This window comes from Orcinus orca, chromosome 1, assembly GCF_937001465.1.
Source record: "Orcinus orca chromosome 1, mOrcOrc1.1, whole genome shotgun sequence".
NCBI lineage: Eukaryota > Metazoa > Chordata > Mammalia > Artiodactyla > Delphinidae > Orcinus > Orcinus orca.
Genome location: NC_064559.1, coordinates 139,126,147 through 139,146,171, shown reverse-complemented (window position 1 = coordinate 139,146,171; position 20,025 = coordinate 139,126,147). Strand labels below are relative to the sequence as shown.

At 36.9% G+C, this 20,025-nt stretch overlaps 1 protein-coding gene across 10 annotated transcripts in view; it reads right to left on the bottom strand.

The window, feature by feature from the left end:
• Positions 1-19,669, bottom strand: part of TTLL7 (tubulin tyrosine ligase like 7) — a 157,441-nt gene extending 137,772 nt beyond the window's left edge. For all 10 annotated transcript variants that reach the window (XR_007476958.1, XR_007476954.1, XR_004484267.2 and 7 more), the window contains exon 1: positions 19,517-19,669. The gene's annotated coding sequence lies outside the window, so the exon portion shown is untranslated. The remainder of the gene's footprint in view (positions 1-19,516) is intronic.
• Positions 19,670-20,025: the final 356 nt, after the last annotated feature.

The following is a 20,025-nucleotide window of genomic DNA, read 5'->3' as shown; positions in this document are numbered from 1 at the left end:
CTCAGTCACAAAGCATAAAGTTCTTCAACTTCTTTTGCAAATATCTGACTCTACCATGATACACTTTTGCATTACACATTTTTGTAAGTCATTGTCAATAAACAATAACTAACATATAGTAAATGCTTACTAAGTACCAGATACTATTCTAAGAACTTTACATCTATTAACTCATTTAAATTTAAGAGCATATGTACCCTACAAATGCTTTAATACTTGAATAGGTTGAAAGAAAATGCACAAAGAAAAAGGTAAGACAAGAATGCACTTTATCTAAACAGAGTTGATGTAGCAACTTACAAATCCATTTCCTGGACACAAAAAAATGTTTGTTTTGTTATTTGAACATTATTAAGTATAAGGAACACATACATCCATGAAAAATGAATGCTTTCTCAGTCACCATTATGGAAGCTGTTATTGAAAACTAAGAAGCAAACTAAAGATTATGACAAGAACTAGTAAATTGTTATTTAAATGCAAAGGCAACTAATAAATTATATATTTGAAATAAATCATTCAGATATTCTTTTTGAAGCAATTATATTACAGAAAAATCATACTGAAAAATAATTATAATAAATAAATAAGCTTCCTAAGACCAAAATCAAAACAAACAACAATAGGAAAAAGCATACCAGAAGACTACTAAGTATATCAACTTAATACAATGGAAAATATAGACGTTGTTAATAAGCACACAAAAAATATTCCAGTCATCATGATATTAAGCGTAACAGATTTTGACGTCAAGTGGCAAAAGCATTTGTAGGTTAATACTCACTTTTTTGTACTTTCTAGAAAATATACACCAGACACAATCCACTATATAATATCAATACATTTCTAATAAAATTAGAATACTCACGTTTGAGATATTTATCTGAATCAAACTGATCTGCTATACCTGCCCTGTAAGTCACTGTGTAAGGTTTAAACTTGAATCTAAAATATTTTTTTTAAGGTATTCAATCTATATTCTTGAGGCTGTTCAGTGAAAGACAATTCTATAATTCATTGAAATAACTGCATGGGTAACTCAGCTCCTGATGATAAAAGTAGCCATTTTCCTCTCTAGTAAGCAGTGTTCTCCCTTTTTTTCTCAGTCATATGCTATTCTATTGTTTGACAGAACAAAAACAAAACATGGTGTTTTCTACATGATATGAAAAGTGTTTATTTAGCACAGTGCCTAAAACATAGTAAGCACCACAAAAGGGTTAGCTATACATTATTGTTGATGTTGTTAATCAAGGAAACCAGACATGTATCAAATGCCTACCATATTCCACACATTGCACTATAGGCTTCACAATCAGGCATTTCAACATACACTGCACCAGAGGAGGTTTAAAAAAATACTTATGCCTATACAATACTTAGGAATAAGCTTAACTAAGGACGTGAAACTTGTACACTAAAAACTACAGAACAGTGACAAAAGAAATCCTAAAAGGGCCAAGTAAATGGAAAGACACCCCACGTTCATGAATTAGAAGACAATACTGTTAAAATAGCCACACTTCCCAAAATGACTTACAGATTCAATGCAATCCCTACCAAAATCCCAATGACATTTCTTACAGAAATAGAGAAAACAATCTTAAAATTCATATGGAACTACAAAGGACATCAAAAAGCCAAAACTATTTTGAAAAAGAACAAAGCTGAAGGTAACATACTTCCTAATTTCAAAATATATTACAAACTTATAGTAATTATAATAGCATGATACTGGCATAAGGCTAGACACATAGACCAGTGGAACAAAAGAGAGTCCAGAAATAAACCCACGTAAATATGGTCAACTTATCTTCGACAAGGATTCCAAGCATAAACAATAGGGAAAGGATAGTCCCTTCAACAAATGGTGTTGGGAAAACTGTACATCCACATGCAACAGGATGAAATTGGACCCTATCTTAACACTATATGCAAAAAATCAAAATGGATTAAACACTTAAGTGTAAGACCTGAAACTGTAGACTCCTAGAAGAAAACAAGGGAAATGCTTCATGATAGTGGTCTTGGCAATGATTTCTTGGATATGACACCAAAAGTACAGGCAACAAAAGCAAAGGTAGACAAGTGAGACTACATCAAACTAAAAAGTTTCTGCACAGCAAATGAAACTGTCAAAAGAGTGAAAGGACAATCTACAGAATGGGAGAAAATATTTGCAAACCATATATCTGATAAGGGGCTAATAGTCATAATATATGAGAAACTCCTTCAACTCAATAGCAAAACAATAAACCAATTAAAAAATGGGCAAAGGAGTTGAATAGACATTTCTCCATAGAAGACCTGCAAATGGTCAACAGGTATATGAAAAGATTCTCAATATCACTAATTATCAGAGAAATGCAAATCAAAACCACAATGAGATATCACCTCACACAATTAGACTGGCTATTATTCAAAAAAAAAAAAAGATAACAAGTGTTGGTGAGGATGAGGTGAAACTGGAACCCTCTCACATTGTTGGTGGGAATGTAAAATGGTGCAGGCACTGTGAAAAACAGTATGAAGTTTCCTCAAAAAATTAAAAATAGAACTACCATATGATCCAGCAATCCCACTTCTGAGTATTTATCCAAAATAATTGAAATCATGATTATGAAGAGACATCTGCACTCCCAGGTTCATTCCAAGACATGGAAACAACCTAAATGTCCATCAGTAGATGAAGGGATAAATAAAATGTGGTGTATGCACACAATGGAATATTATTATGCTTTAAAAAAGAAAGAAATCCTGCCATATATGACAATATGGGTGAATCTTGAGGATATTATGTTAAGTGGAATAAACCAGTCACTGAATGACAGATACTGCATAATAACATTTTTATGAGGTGTCTATAATAGTCAAACAAGGAGAAACAGAAAGAAGAATGGCAGTTGCCAGGAGTTGAAGGGAGGGGAATATGAAGAGTTGCTATTCAAAAAATGTAAAGTTTCAAAAAAGAAAAAAAAAATACTGATGCCTGGGTCCCAGCCCCAAACATTCCAATTGAATTGGTCTGAGATACAGGCTGGGCATTGAAATTTGTTAAAGCTTCCCATATGATTTAGACATACAGAAAAGTTTGAGAACCACTATTTAAATAGATGTGTTGTTTCATTTGATCTTCATAGATTGCTTTATTAGTTCCATTTTACAGATGGGAAAACTGAGATTCAGACAGATTCACTAACTTGTCAAAGACTTGGACAGGTCTCCTCTGCTCTCAAAACCTTTGAACTATACCATGTTGCCTTCTGAACTGCAAATATGCTAAAGCCATCGGTCTGTTTCTCACAATCTTGAAACCCTGATGAGAAAAAGCCAAATAGTTCCTTTGTAAACCTGCATATTGGGTATGAAAGGGTCCTCCCTATGAATTCGGAACTCTAGTACAGGTTTTTGCTTATTTGTTTTTTAAATACAGACCATGACCTATAGAGGGTCATGAAATCAATTTAGTGAGATTCAATCAGCATTTTTAAATGAAAGAAGAGAATAGGTGAAAATATAAGAGAGACAGACTGCATTGCATGTAGGAGGAAAAGTAAGTACTGAGTCTTGACATTTTTCTTTCTGGTGGGGGGCAGGGGGGAATGCATGGGTGTGTTTGGGTGTATGTATACTATGGCAAGAAATAAATTTTTATTTCTTCTTGCCATGAGTTGCAGCCAAATATGTTTGAAAAATATTCAAGCTAGAGATAAAAGCATGAGATAAAAAGACGATCCTGAAAATGGTATTCATTTTCTAATTTGCATGCACTTAACCTGTGTTTTTCTCTAATCCTGGAATGTTCTCTTTCACCACCCAACATTCAAGCACAGCTTAGATGCCCTTTCTTTTCCTTCTATCTCTTAGGCAGAATGGTCTGTCCTTCCCATGAACACTGTTATATAATCTATCACATCGTATCATATTTTTAAAGTATTTGATTTAAAGTTCTTTACTGGAAAAGGCAGTGTCTCTCATTCTGAGCAATATGAACAAAACACAGAGCCTGATACATAGTAGAGCTTAATGTGTTTATCTGGGTTTTTTTTAATTAGGTTACAGCAACTCTGCATTATTTTACTCATGAAATTTTGGTGATACAAAATAAAGGTTAAGAATGAATCACATCTTCCATCTTTCTAAATAATCACAAATATAGTTACTTTAATATCTGGCTTATCGACACCTAGTCTACATGATACCCTTTCTCTGCCAAGGATTACATCAAAGAAGCAGGAAGACAAACTTTGAAGGTATCTCTATTGCATTAGCCTACATTGTTTATACCAGCCTACTCTCTTATCTATTTTAATATTAAATAGACTTTTCCAATTTCTGTTTTCATACTTGGTTTTAATTAAACAGATTTACTGAACACTTACCAAACAAAATACACTAAATAGGTTATGTTTTGTTTCCATTTTACAAATGGTAATGGGGAAAAAAAAACATTTTTACTAAAAGGCAAATCAAAATGAAACAAATAATGATTTATTCTCTCTTAATCTTAAATTCTTAACTCCACCAAACTCTTTTTATCATCTATGTTCATCTAAATAAAGGTATTTTTATCATGTCTTTCACATTTCTTAACTTCATTGAAATACTGGCACTATTTGATTATTCAAAAAAAGTCTTTTAAAAATATACATTATATATATAAATATATATACAAATATGAGGTTTTAATATCTTATATCCCTGACCAGTCAAAAGTCCAATATTATCACAGTGATCTGAATAATTAAGACATTTAACAGATATCATTCACCATATCTAGTAAGCAGTTAATAGAAACTACAGAAATTTAAATAAAACAGAACTCAAATTTATTTAGCATTAGAAGAAAGTAATTTAAAATTATAATAGGATATAAATGAGAATTAAAATTGGAAGAATGCCAGAAAGCATACTCCCTAAAAATCTATTTTAGGAATCCATGTGAAAAATTCTGCCAGTCTTTCTGCAAAGTTAACCTTCAAAATTTCTAGTTACAAACTTTTGCAATCTTAAAATGTGAAGAAGAAAATCACATACCATTCTTTGGTTTCAAATTTTTGGCCCAAATCAAATGGCTTTATGACCTTCTACTTTATGCAGCTTCACGGAACATTATGGGCCCAACTATTAGAATGAACAGCCAGCCATGGCTGGAGCGAACTGGCAGACAGCATCGCTGATTCATCTCGGGAAGAAGCAGGCTGCAGCACCCACAGTTCTGATGATGTCCAAAGAGGGTAAAGTAATGGTCATAAGCCAAGTATTTCCTCTTGGAGCACAGACAGAAGGACTGGAAGTAGACAAAACTCTGAGCTCGCTACATTTGAATTTCAATTTAAATGTGGTTCCTTTGGGCCAGAAAAGGGCAGTGGGGAGGTAAAAGTAATAATTTGCAGAGCTATACTGTGATCCCAAGATTGGACAATTTAAGTATGTTTTTTAGAATACAGTAGCATTTTCCTGTTTCACGTAATTTCATTAACAAGTTATATGACTATTTCACCTATACTATGCTAAGTATTTAGCTTGTACTTTATAACCTGGAGGTAACCTATAACAAAAAAAATGAATTTCCTATTTTCCTCATTTTAGTCCATTAGAATTTATATAACAACTATCTCACCTACCAAATATATACCTAAACATTTTAGAGTTAAAATAATAACCCTTCATCTATTATATTATACAATCTGAGACAACTGCTTAAGAAGACCATTAGGATAAAAATGATGCAGACACCAGTCATAGAGATTGAGTTACAAATGTGCCCTGGGGACTATATGCACCAGAGAAGCTTTTCTTTCTCAGCTTCCCAGTCCATTTATCTGGCTCCTCACAGACCAGAATCCACTAATTAGAGGAGATAGACTAAGGGACCCTAAACCAGAACCACATCCAAAACTCAAATGAGACAGATAAATTATAGTCATAGAAAGAAAGGAAAGGAAAGGAGAGGAGAGGGGAGGGGAAGGAAGGGAAGGGGAGGGGAGGAGAGGGGAGGGGAGGGGAGGGGAAAGGGTACTCCTCTTTATTTACCCTCTAGAATGACATCCTGCAGATTTTCCATAATATAGAGAAGAATTGCTCTTTGCCAAAAATTAAATATTCGTCTAGTTTTCCTATGAGAAACTGCAAATCTCAACCATGAAAGCAAGACTAATAAATAGGTAGCATAAATCTAATAATTAAATATTTTTATATTTTTATAACTGATTTTTGTAACACATTGTATGACTCATTTTTTAAGGATCAGTTTAAATCAAAATTAAATCAAACTATACAGAAGACTTTCCAATAAAGCAAGAGGTGTTTTGGTATTTGGAAAAGGAAAACTGAATGAGAATTATAGTTTATTATATTATTATAACATATAATACTATATATTAATAATCATTTATAATTAATAATAGATTATGTTATTTTTATATGTTACAAATAAATAAGCATTTATTTAAACCCCAAAACTCTAATCTGGCAGTGAGGAAAATGGAAATTTCTAATATGATGGAAATTTGGCTACGTTATAATCAAATTAGTTGCTTAGAATTTGAAAACAATCATTGAGGCTAGGATATATAATTGAGTCTAATTCATTCTTTAGCACATGTTAAAAGTACCTAACTGACTCCAAACCTAAGATCATGACCTTCCCACTGATTTAGACTGGACAAGAAGGATGGGCCCTCCTTTCTCTTGTGGGCCCTGGGAAGCAGAGAGGAGCCCGTGCTCTAGCTTCAGCCGCCTGCAGACATCACAGTGAATCTGAGTTAGTCCACCATGGGCAGCCCCAGAAGGCTTTAAATGATGTGGAAAATGTGTACAGATTGTAGGACTTACTTAAGGCAAATTCACAAGGGATTACTAATGAAAGAAAATTAGACTCAAACGCTCAAAAGATTTTTAAAAATCAAATACCCATTACGTTGATCTGATAGCTGACTTTAAAAGACTACTGCTCAGGAAGCAAACCAACCTAAAATGCTCATGCAATTACTACAAACTAAGTTTACTCCTCTATTCAAAAAAGTCTGAGGCCTAATTCAACTTTTGCTAGGTGAGAATTTTCCAAACCCCAACAATTTTGTTTTCACTTTCTCTCGACAGAAACTTAACTGATGGTTTAAAAAACACTCCAGAAAAAATATTTTGGTCTGAAGAAAAAAATTACACTTCTCTGCAAGAGAGGCGGAAGTGGTAATTCCAACTATTTTATCTCTACCTAAAACTGTTCTAGCTGAAATGGGCATTTGGAGCCACATTCCATGTCATAAATTTAGGACTTCCAACACCTACTCTTCTGTGTGTTGGAACAAATGCAAAATTGATTTTGGAGGAGATTTAAACCTGTCTAAGATCATTACTTTAGCCCATTTGCTGCAGAGGAGCTGTGGCCTTCTATTTAGCTACATACATTTGGTAAAGTCCTCCTATTACTCGGTCCAGCTGACTCTCAAATCATGGAATTCTTTACTTGACTGAAAAGAAATAATAGCAGGTAATTCTCAGGGAGCAAAACCTCAAACAGATTGCTCCTTAACATCTCAGCTAAGAATAATAATATGTATGAAGGAATTCCTACAAGATATGCAGAACTTTCTTTGAGACACTGTAACATCCATTCCTAGATTAAGCCAGATCATCAGAGAGCTACAAACCTGGACCACACTGCACTGTTGGTCACAGCCACCCTATAACAGAATAGTTATCATTTATTGAGCACAGACTACAATCTTCACCTATATCACAATGCTCTCAAGGTAGATATTATTCTCATGTTAGAGAAGAAAATAATCAGATCTTTGGAGGTTACTTCCCCCCAAAACATAGATCCACATCATGGGCCCATTGAAGGACATTATAAAAAATAGCCCAAAATATCCTACTGAATTCCACTGTAAGGATGTTGAAGACATTTTGCATTACACTATACTGAATTCACTTTAAAAGAAACTGTAGCATAAATTTCACTTTGGATTCTACATAGCAACAACTTTGTTCCTCTTAGGCAATTGGTTTGTTTTTCTCTTTGATTAGCTTTTCAATTAATCATTAAACTTTCTGTGTATGTCCCTCTTTGCCTGGAAGTTAGAAAACTTGAATTAAATGTGTGCCCAGCTCTCAGTGCTTTGCGACCACCTAGAGGGGTGGGATAAGGAGGGTGGGAGGGAGATGCAAGAGGGAGGGGATATGGGGATATATGTATGCATATAGTTGATTCACGTTGTTATACAGCAGAAACTTACACAACACTGTAAAGCAATTATACTCCAATAAAGATGTTAAAAAAAAAAGCGTGTCCAGCTCTAATAAACATGCAGGATTTCATAACATGGATTTTGTGAGCTAATGTCTCCCCTAGCTCACTTCATCTTATTTTTTCCCCTCACTGATATTCTTTTTTTTTTTTTTTTTTTTCCGGTACTCGGGCCTCTCACTGTTGTGGCCCCTCCCGCTGCGGAGCACAGGCTCCGGACGCGCAGGCTCAGCGACCATGGCTCACGGGCCCAGCCGCTCCGTGGTATGTGGGATTCTCCCGGACCGCGGCACGCACCCGTGTCCCCCGCATCGGCAGGCGGACTCTCAACCACTGCGCCACCAGGGAAGCCACCTAAGATTTTTTTATCATCTCATTTTGCATGTTCATTCTATTACAAACTAGGTATCTTCGAATGGTATTACCAAAATCTTATAAAAACTCTACAAGGTGTACATTTTACTATATACAAATTATACTTCAATGAAGTACTGGGGAAAAATACAAAAGAAAAGCCATTTACAATAATCAAAATCAAAAGACACTAATGTAAATATTTCTTGTACTATCTTTTAGTCAATTCTTGGTAAAACATTCTAAATTACTTAATCCTTGCATAAGTTATAACTGAATATTTCTTTTATAATTTGTAACTTAAAATATAGTTATATGTCTATATAAGACATTTGTTAAAGTTAGGGTGGAGATAATTTGAGGCATTTCATTTTGTAAAGATTACATTATGGACTTCTATTGGTCTATTTATCGTATTTTTTCCTAAGAGATTAGCATACATATCAATGAATTGATGTGTTGTATTTTTTCCTAAGAGATTAGCATACATATCAATGAATTGATGTGGAGGAAAAAGCATCTTTTTGTGAAATAAAAATACTAGCAGAGAAAGAGGAAAATGTGCACGTGTAACAACTTGTTTAAACCAATGCCAAGTGTGAGATGCATATGCCCATGCCTCTGGCTTCACTTTTCTCCTTGCCTTGGTCATCTTAGTAGTGCTTCTCAAACTTTTGGTGCTGGAACTCTTTATGCTCTTTCAGTTTTGTTGAGCTTTGTTTTTGTGGGTCATATCTATCAATATTCACCTTATTAGAAAGTAAAACTGATAAATGTTTAAAATACTTATTCATTCATTTCAAAATAACAATAATAAAACCATTACATGTTAAAAACATACTGTATTAAAAAATAACTATAGTTTTTTTAAAAAGGAATGAGTAACATTGTTTTATACTTTTTCAAATTCCTCTAATATCTTTCTTCAAGAAAATAGATTCTCATACCTGTTTCTGCATTCATTTTGATAAGTTCTTCTGGTTGAAATATATGGACAAAATTGGCCTCACAGAGATATGTAGTTGGAAAAAAGGAGTATTTTAATACCCTTCTCAGGTTATTATAGATATTTGAATTTGATACAACACCCAAACTCAACAAGTGGTAGTTTCTTAGTACCACATGAGGCCAGTAATATTCTAACAACCAAAACCAAATAAAGGAAGCACAACAAAAAGGAAACTACAACCAATATCTCTCCTGAAATTAATAGCAAAAAATATTTAACAATGTTGGCAAATTGAATACTACAATAAGCATGTATATGTATGTGTGTTTGTATGTGTGTATGTATGTGTGTGTCATGTATACATGACCAAATGGGATTTATTCCATGTATGCAAGGCTGATTCAATATTTAAAAAATTAATCAATACAATCCACCATATCAATAGGCTAAGGGAAAAATCATATGTCCATATCAATTGTTGCAGAAAAAGCATTTGATGTAATTTGATATCCACTCAGGATAAAAAGTCTCAGTACACTAGGAACAGAGGGGGGAACCACCTCAACCTAATAAAGAACATCTACAAAAAAACATACAGCTAACATCATACTTAATTGTAAAAGACAGAATAATTTTTCTCTAATATTGGGAAGAAGGCAAGGACGTCCACTCTCACCATTCAAATTATTTAGCACAATACTAGAAGTTCTAGCCATTGCAACAAGGCAAGAAAAATAAATTAAAGGCATACAGATTGAAAAGAAATTGTTTCAGTTTGCAAATGACATGATTGTCTACATTAAAAAAAAATCAAAGGATCTACAGTCCTAGATCCGAAATGTGAGTTCAATGAGGTTTCAGGATACAAGACCAACACAAAAACCAATTGCATTTCTATATATTGACAGCAAAGAAATGGAAACAAAAAAATTTTAATGCAGTATCATTTACAGTTGCCCCAAAGAATATGAAATACTTAAGTATAAATCTAACAAAACATGTGCAAGATATGTGTAATTAAAATTATGATATTTTGATAAAAGAAATCAAGGGAGACATAAATACCTGGAGACACATATCATGTTCACAGATTGGAAGAATCAATATAGTAAAGATGTTAATTCTGGACTTCCCTGGTGGTGCAGTGGTTAAGAATCTGCCTGCCAATGCAGGGGACACAGGTTCAAGCCCTGGTCTGGGAAGACCCCACATACCATGGAGCAACTAAGCCCACAGGCCACAACTACCATGCCCACGTGCCACAGCTACTGAAGTCTGCGTGCCTAGAGCCCATGCTCCACAACAAGAGAAGCCACTGCAATGAGAAGCCCTAGCACTGCAACAAAGAGTAGCCCCTGCTTGCAGGAACTAGAGAAAGCCAATGCACAGCAACAAAGACCCAATGCAGCCAAAAATTAATTAATTAATTTTTTAAAAATGTTAATTCTCCCTAAATTAATGTACAGGATTAACATAATTCCTATTAACATATTAGTTAAGTTATAGCAACAAAATTCTACATTAAACAGATTAAAAAATGGATCTTCGAAAAAGAAAAAGTTAATCAAAATTAAGTTTAATTTGTTAAATAATTACACCAGGCATCATAATTGCAAAGTCTCAAAAAATCTCATGGACTTCAAAGAATAAAGAGGAAAATAATAAACAGCAACTTGAAACAATTCTATCAATACATTTTTAAACTGCTAAAAATAATCAGTGCTACACAGGCAATAAAAGCAAAACTACACAAATGGGACTACATTAAACAAAATTTTTGTGTACGTCAAAGAACACAATCAATAGAGTAAAAAGGCAACCTATGGAGTGGGAGAAAATCATTTATCTGATATAAAGAATTCCAACAACTCAACAACAAAAAATCAAATAACCAGATTTAAAAATGGGGAAAGGGGCTTCCTTGCTGGCGCAGTGGTTCAGAGTCCGCCTGCCAATGCAGGGGACAGGGGTTCGTGCCCCGGTCCGGGAAGATCCCACATGCCGCGGAGTGTCTGGGCCCGTGAGCCATGGCCGCTGAGCCTGCGTGTCAGGAGCCTGTGCTCCGCAACGGGAGAGGCCACAACAGTGAGAGGCCCGAGTACCACAAAAAAAAACAAAAACAAAAAAACAGTTGTTTGACTGGTTTAGAGTAAAAATGGGGAAAGGACTTGCATAGACATTTCTCCAAAGATGATATAACAATCCCATTTCTAGCTATATATCAAAAAGAACTGAAAGTAGGGTATTGGAGAGATATTTGCACACCTATGTTCATAACGGCACTATTCTCAATAGCAAAGATGTGGAAGCAACCCAAATATACATCAACAGATGAATGGATAAACAAAATGTGGTGTATATACAATGGAATATTACTTGGCTTTAAAAAGGAAGGAAATACTGTCATATGCTACAACATGGATAAAACCTTAGGGCATTTTATTAAGTGAAATAAACCAGTCACAAAAAGACAAACACTGTATGATTCCATTTATATTAAGGTATCTAAACTACTAAAACTCATAGAAACAGAAAGTAGAATGGTGGTTACCAGAGACCTGGGGGAAGGGGAAAGGGGAGTTGTTGTTTAATGGATATAAAATTTCAGATTTGCAAGATGAGAAAGATCTAGGGATCTATTTCACAACAATGTGAATATATTTAACACTACTGAAACATACACTTAAAAATGGTTAACATGGTAAATTTTACATTATGTGTTTTTATCACAATAAAAAATACAAAACATTAACTGAAAGAAAAAATTGTTGCATTTGTGGAATGCCTACAAAATATCAGAAATCACCCAAATAATTACATAAATCACAGTATTTTTACACTACTCTGGACTCTTTTCTTCCAGAAAACATGACTATCACTTGCATATTACCATAATATGTATAGTTATACCAACGGGAGAAAAACTCTTGGATTACCATTAGGTAATTTTACTTGGAGATCTAAATATCTATATTCATAGGTATTGTTGAGTGTATTTGTTTAATTTTGTTCTCAGTAGAAGCTATACTTTAGGACCTTCACTTCATCCTATATTTATTATTCTGGTTCCTTATGAATTCAAAAACAAAATTCACAGATATGCTTTCAAGCACATTATGGAAGTAAACAGGCCATATTATAACTAATGAAAAATACATTTAACTTTTAATTCCTTAGTCAAGGATGAAAATAGCTCTCAACACATACCCAAGATACATGTTTGTTTGTTTTTGTTTTTGTTTTTTGCGGTACGCGAGCCTCTCACTGTTGTGGCCTCTCCCGTTGCGGAGCACAGGCTCCCGATGCGCAGGCTCAGCAGACACGGCTCACGGGCCCAGCCGCTCCGCGGTATGTGGGATCTTCCCGGACCGGGGCACGAACCTGTGTCCCCTGTATCGGCAGGTGGACTCTCAACCACTGCGCCACCAGGGAACCCCAAGATACATTTTTAAAAGAGAAAATGCCTCCTATTCCAAAATGACAACCTCCTAACATATGTAGCAGCAAACTTTTCTTTCTGCCAGAAATGCCCATTTGGCACTGATTTCTGACAAGTGAAAAAGTTTTCCACATACGTATAGTCCACTTGATTTTAAGAAGCACTGATCCCTCCCTTTAAAACTTTCCTGAATATTAAAATGTATGTTTTCCTTTAATTTTTGCAGCAAATTCCAGAAATAACTTGTTTAAATTTTCCAAAAATAATGGATTGAAGTATGTGTGTGTTGACTAAGGGTGAAACTGACATGGACTAAAGTAGACATCAGAGATTAGGAAAAAGTATTCAATGGATTTGACTTTTTTTTTTTCTCAAATACTGTAAAAGTAGTAAAACCATTAAAACTATCTAATAAATGAATGAAGGTCATCCCCTTGTTTACATATAACAGTAAATAGCGCCTATTGTCAAAATTAGCATAAAAGGGGCAGCTGTAGACCAATTTCTAATCCTATGATGATTCGGCATGTATTTTGCCTGTTTTTTTTTTTTTTCCCCTCTGCCTAGCTCAATTTTTCACATCATTAAAACGGAGGAAGTAATATCTGTCAATCTTTAGGATTCTAGATTGAGAGATGTAAGTAATTAAATACAACATTATCATCTTGGATATGATCAAACCTACAGCTAAATGAAAATGTCTCCATCTGGTTTCATGTGAACTAAACTGATTGTAGAAAGTGTTCAATTTCTATCTTTCCTCTCCATAGAGTAGCTAGCACATATTTGTTTGGGTAACTGCAGACAGACCGATTCTAAATATAAACTGAGACGTGTGCTAAAATTACTGTCCTGATTTTTCAGCAATCACTATGAATGTCACACATGATTACAGATTTTATTTATTAAATACCTGGAAAAAATAGATTTTAAATAATAGCAATGACAAAATTACACATGAAAATCTTCCCATCAAATGCAATGATGCAAATTAAATTCACAGTTCCTAACTTTTCCTACCAATACACCACACATACAACCATTCATATCACAAAGCCAGTCAAACACAGCACTAGAATCACATCAATTAGATTTTACACAAATTTTAAGTGGGCTCTCTTCTCTTACAAAAGAAAGACAGTACTACCTTAAATGAGAAGTATACCTAAACAGCCCTAAAATTCTAATCCAGCAAAGAGCATAGAAATAATCTTGAAGCTGCTGCCTGGATTACTGCTGATCCATCTTCCAAATCTACAAATGCTCACTTTACTTTAAAAAGTCAACTTCACTGCAAATAAGCTCACAGAGGAGGGAGGAGAATTTTTATGAAAACAAGCTACTGCCACCTTGCTGAATTAGATGTGTCACCAGTTCAGACTTTGCAAAGTAGTGGGTAAAAGAGATAGAAATGTTCAAAATAATCTTTTATCAAACATAATGTTCCATTTCACATAGCTACGCAGAACAAAAATAACACAGAAGTTTGGAAGCTCAGGTGCCATAACGCAGTTTAGAAAAACCAAACAATGTGGACAGTTCAGCATGCCCATTGGACCAAAAATATCATCAATTTCAAAAGAAAGGAGTAATCAGCCCCTGGGGAGACGCAGTGACCACTTGACCACCTAACTCTAAACCTTCAAAGAAGTCAAAAAAACACAGTCCAACTAGTTGCTTACAAGCAAGAAGTGAAAGAAAAAAGAGAAAATTGGATTTATCACTCAACTCCCAGAGCCTAAACAACCCAACACCTTGGCTTTGTCAACTATCATGTGTACCATGGGTGGGAACGTGTCAGGTAAATGTCAAATGGGAACTAACGAAATAAGGGTAGTGGAGAATAAATAATAATAATAAATAATTTAAGTTTTTAGCTTTAACTTAACCCTAGGGAAAACTGCTGACTAAGCCCAGTTGAACTTTGACAAATAATGCCTGGGAGGAATGGAAATAGACTTACCACCTTCTAATAGCTTAAGCAAACTGTTTTAAATAGTAGGTCCCAACTAAGCACATGACAAATTCTGCCCAGAATATTACTCAGCCTACCTCAGTGCCCAATTTCCACCAGAAATCATCTGTCAGGTCCTAAAAAGACGGGGCCTATTTTTGGTTTGTAAAGTGATGCTTCAGTTTTCATTGTTTCCTTTCACATCTTCCCAAACTGATGATATATTCCAAGTGCCTGCCTCTCTGCTAACTACTTGTGCCCTCGAGGCACTTTCGTATCCCTAACTCCCCTTCCACTGGTTCTCAGAGACACTTCATGGCCTCCCTGCCTCAGTGGCTCCCTGGCCTCAAATTCCAAGGAGAATGGAGGTGGGATCCAGAGGAAACCCAGGTGAGAGCCTGGGGAAGCAAGGCAGAGGCCTGGCCAATGTACCTGTCCAAGGAGGTAGCGTCATGTAACCCTACAACTGGTGGGACACTGAAGCACACTGTCTCTCCTCAATGAGGGGAATTTCCTCTGGTCGAGAAATACTGGGAATGAGAGGAGGGGACACCCGAATGCCGGCAGGGGATGTTGGAAAACTTAGGCGACTCCCCAGCGGCTGCTGTTCTCAAAGGCCATCTCTGGCAATGTGCACGGGGGAGAGGGCGAGAGTCTTCAACATCCACCAGACACTCTTGCACCATGTAACCTGGGCTTCTGCTGAGAACTGAAGGAGGTCTGGAATTCCTGCGCTTACCTATGTGGATTCTCCAAATTAGAACGCGATAGTGGGTTCATAAGCCTTGCACTGCCGGGATACTGCAGCTGAGACCTGGGAACCTGATACAGAAGGGTGGAAGAAGTTTGAAAGAGACAGATATTGTGTGGAGGATAGGGGTGGATTCCTGAGGGAAGGGCACGGTAAAGGAGAGAGTTGACGTCCACAAATACAACACCAGGACCAGAAAGTAGTCTATCACACAAGCCCCTTCTCTGGCTACAAAGTCTTGCTCACTCTCACCAAACCTGTCCTCCATTATTTACATCTTCTCTCTTCAGTGGCCCCAACTGCCTGCCTTTCTCCCAGTATCCATGATTTAACTAATCTTTCTAATCAAAAGACAAGTTTGCCTGAAATAGTATAATCTGAGGAGTCACAGACAGGAGTGTTATTAATTATTAACATGCAAATATCCTGTACTTAATATGCTAATGCTCCAAAGAATACAGAATCCAGTAGAGTTTTAAAACTTGCATAAAATTTAGTCAAAGTAAGCATCACAAAAAAAATCTGTAACTATGTGTAGTAATGGATGTTAACTAGACTTACTGTGGTGATCATTTTGCAATATATACAAATATTAAATCATTACGTTATATACCCAAAACTAATAAAATGTTATATACCAATTATAGCTCAATTTTTTTAAAAAAAGTCAAACAAGAACTCATACCTTTTAACCCAGAACTTTTATTTCTGAGACTCTATTCTAAGGAACTAATTTCTAAAATTTAGAAAAGAGCTTATGAACAAAGATGTTCATCACAGTGTTATTTATTATACAATGACTATGTATTTGTATAACAGATTCACTTTGCTGTATACCTGAAACTAACACAACATTGTAAATCAATTATACTGAAATAAAATTTTTAAAAAAAATACAGTGCCAATGAGGAGTGATTAGGAATTTATGGCACATCTACCTCATGGAAACTTATGTAGGCATTTTAAATGTTCACTGTCAAACTGTAATTAAGTGAAAATTACTGTTATAAAATTCAAAGTAAAAATGTATAAAAAGTAATATACACAGCATGATTAAAACTATGTGCGGAAAAAAGAGTGTAAGGAAACACATCAGTATGTTAATAGTGGTTGTCTTCAGTTAGTAAGATTACGGTGATTTTTTTAATATATTCTTAGTTTCCAAATTGTTTGTAATACTATAATGAAAGGGGGAAAGCTTTTAAAAAGGCAAACCTCCTTGGAAGAGGAAAAATCTTACTTGCATAGAAAACTTTCTGGGTTAGTACTTTTAATATCAGTACCCAGGAAATATAACATTTTCTCAAACGGCACTTGGAACAAGGAATATGGAGCAAGACAAGCCAAAGAGAAACTTGGCTTGCTCAGTGACCTACACTAGTTCCCTATGATTACCCAATAAGGAGCAGATTTCACTGCCTGATACGCAAGTTTCCTCATAGTTTGTCACCATGCATCCAAACAGTACATGACCACTTCTCTGCTGAACTTCTTCATCTGGCTTTCTCTTTCCTACTAAAAGCCTTCCCATCTCTCAGAGAGTGATTTAATACACTTCCATCCATGAAGACTTTCCTGATCCTCTTATGGCCCTAGCCATTACTATTTCTCCTTCTTCTTAAGGTGTTCATATGGCACTTAAGTCTGCACTACATTTTTCCGGTATTAAGCCAATTCTACCTATTTGGTTAATTGCTCATATGTAGGTAAATATTTTCCCAGCTACACTTTTAGTTTCCCCAGCTAGACTTTTAGAATTTAGATGGTCTGCAGATAGTAGTCATTTGACAAACACACACACACACAAAGGGAAGAGAGAGAGAGAATACAGTTCCAAAGCCAAGTTGGTATTATATTCATACTTAGTGATGTTATCTAAATAAAGTGTATTGCATCTGTTTTAAAATGCTCCTACTGACCCTCCAACGCTAGAACATGCACTTTCCTTTTTTTTTAAATAGCAGTGGGATTGTATTTTTGCTTATTCATTTATACCAATTCTGCTGTCTCCTTTGGGATTAAACAGATTGGACCACAAGAGGCCTCACTGAGGTCAGGGTATGGTCTATAGCCATATAAAGAACAAAAAGAAATGACCTCCTAGAAATCAAACTTAAGACTCATCTCAAGACCCTACTTCTCTTAACAGCCTTGTCTGAACAACAAATGTAAATTTGTGCCTCCATTTTATCCCTTTAGTCTATCAATATCCTCATCAACTCAAAAAAGAATTCTCCAATGCAAATGGTTAAATACTTTAGAAATGATGGACTAAGATGACTATGATCCTATCTGCCCTCATATACTAGTCCAGTACTTGGAGATAATGAGCATTTATACTATAGCAACCTGCTTCCTGAAACATCAACAAGAGTTGCATATCTTAAGAGAAAATACATAAATCGTAAATGAAAGCAAATCAAATGGCCAAGCAAGGAACAAAGAAAAACCTAGCATCCATTATTTTTATAGAAAGAGCATACAAGGTCAATATAACTGTTGACTCTGAAGGGCAGGGTAAAAACAAATCAATACAGTCTCCCACTATACAGAGCTACACTTTGCTACAACACATGTTTTGTGTAAGAGTCAATGCTTGTCCAGATTCCACCACTAGCTAGCTGTGTAATCTTGAACCTTCTCTGTATTTCAGTTCCTTCATCTGTAAAATGGAGCTATCACCTGCTATGCCAAAGCACAAAGCATTCACCATCTATCACTGCCAAAAAAGTGTTGAACAGCTCCTGTTATGACCTAGCTCTCCTATGCAGTGTGGTCCAGATACTACATTTTGGCATATGCTTTCTAAGAAAATAGTATATTTTTTCATATAATTCAAAGAATGCTCCTACTTTTACACTAAAAGAATGATAATTCCATACACAGGAAGTTTACAGGTTGTTGCTGTTGTTTGAGATTACTTCTATGAAAATTAATACTATGTTTAATATGTAATAAATCATATACTTGTACATATAACTTGGACACACTTGGATACACAACTCCTTAATACAGTGGAAGGTTCGTGGGCTTTGGGATCAGGGCATCTCATATCCAAATACCTATGCTGTGACCTTGAGCACGTAATTTAACTTCCCCGCTCTTCACTTTGTACATTTGGTTCTGAGTTGTTGTCATGATTTAATGAAATTATTTATATATATATATATATATGTATACATAAAGTGCCTAGGCTCTGAAAGTATTATTTCCTACCTCCCTTAAATCTTTTCCTACTATGTCAAGACCAATCAAACCCACCCTGAATACAAGACAGCTTGGATACAGCATCTTTCCCACACGTTAGCGGGGGATGCAACGCGATGTCAAGTTGCACGAATGATGGCACGAATTGGGCATCCAACCGAGGAAGAAGTAGAAAAAATGACAGGTGTAGAAAAGGGCCCTAGACTTCACTCGCCTGTGCGAAGAAGACACACTGAATACTGCACCGCACACTCACGGAGGTTTGTACCGTGATGTGGGAAAAGGACAGAATCACAGAACAAGCCAGCAGGGAGTCTCCTAGCTCCCCCCACCCGACCTCGCCCGCCGGGGTCGTTCATCTGGAACCCAGAAGCTGAGGAGAGAGCAACAACTGACCTCGGCCCCCCCCACCCTCCCCCATTCTGCCCAAATCTCTCAGGGCGCGAATGGTGCTGAATCATTAGCACCAACAGCAGCAGCTCCCCGTGCCGCTGCTCCCGCGGGGGCCAGTGTCCCCGGAGCAGTGCCCGTCCGGGCGGGGGCCGACACCTCGGGGGCGTGGGGACAGGGAAAGGGGGTCAGGGAGGATAGGGGCAGCAGGTACTCACCGGGGTAAGGAAAACCCAGCCCGGGTCCTCGCCTCCGGGCTGCGGACGGTCCCTCCACGGCTCCCGCGCGCCTCGGCTTCCCACCGCAGCTGTCCCGGGCCCGGCAGCCCGCGCTGAATGTCGGCTGCTCCCCTCCGCCCGCCCACCCACCCACCCACCGCCCGCGGCAGCCACAGCTCTGGGCGCCGGCGCTCGACCCAGAGCAGCTGGAACAGGGGTCGTTGCCAAAGGGGTGGTGGCTACCGACGGGCCAGACCATTCGCGGGCGGCGACCGGGGGTGCGCGACGTGCGCGGCGGAGCGGGAGCGAGGGCGCCGGGGCCGGCGACGGTTGGGAGGAACCAAGGACGAGGGGGCTCCTCAGCACCCCGCCCCTCTCCGGGATGGCTACGGGCGGGAAGGGCCAACCGAGGAGCGTCCACTTTTCCCTACTGACGACTGAGAAGGTGCTTTAGCTTTTCCGGCCCCCCTCCCGGTTTGCTTTGGTCCCGCTCTGGGTTCTTTTAGAAG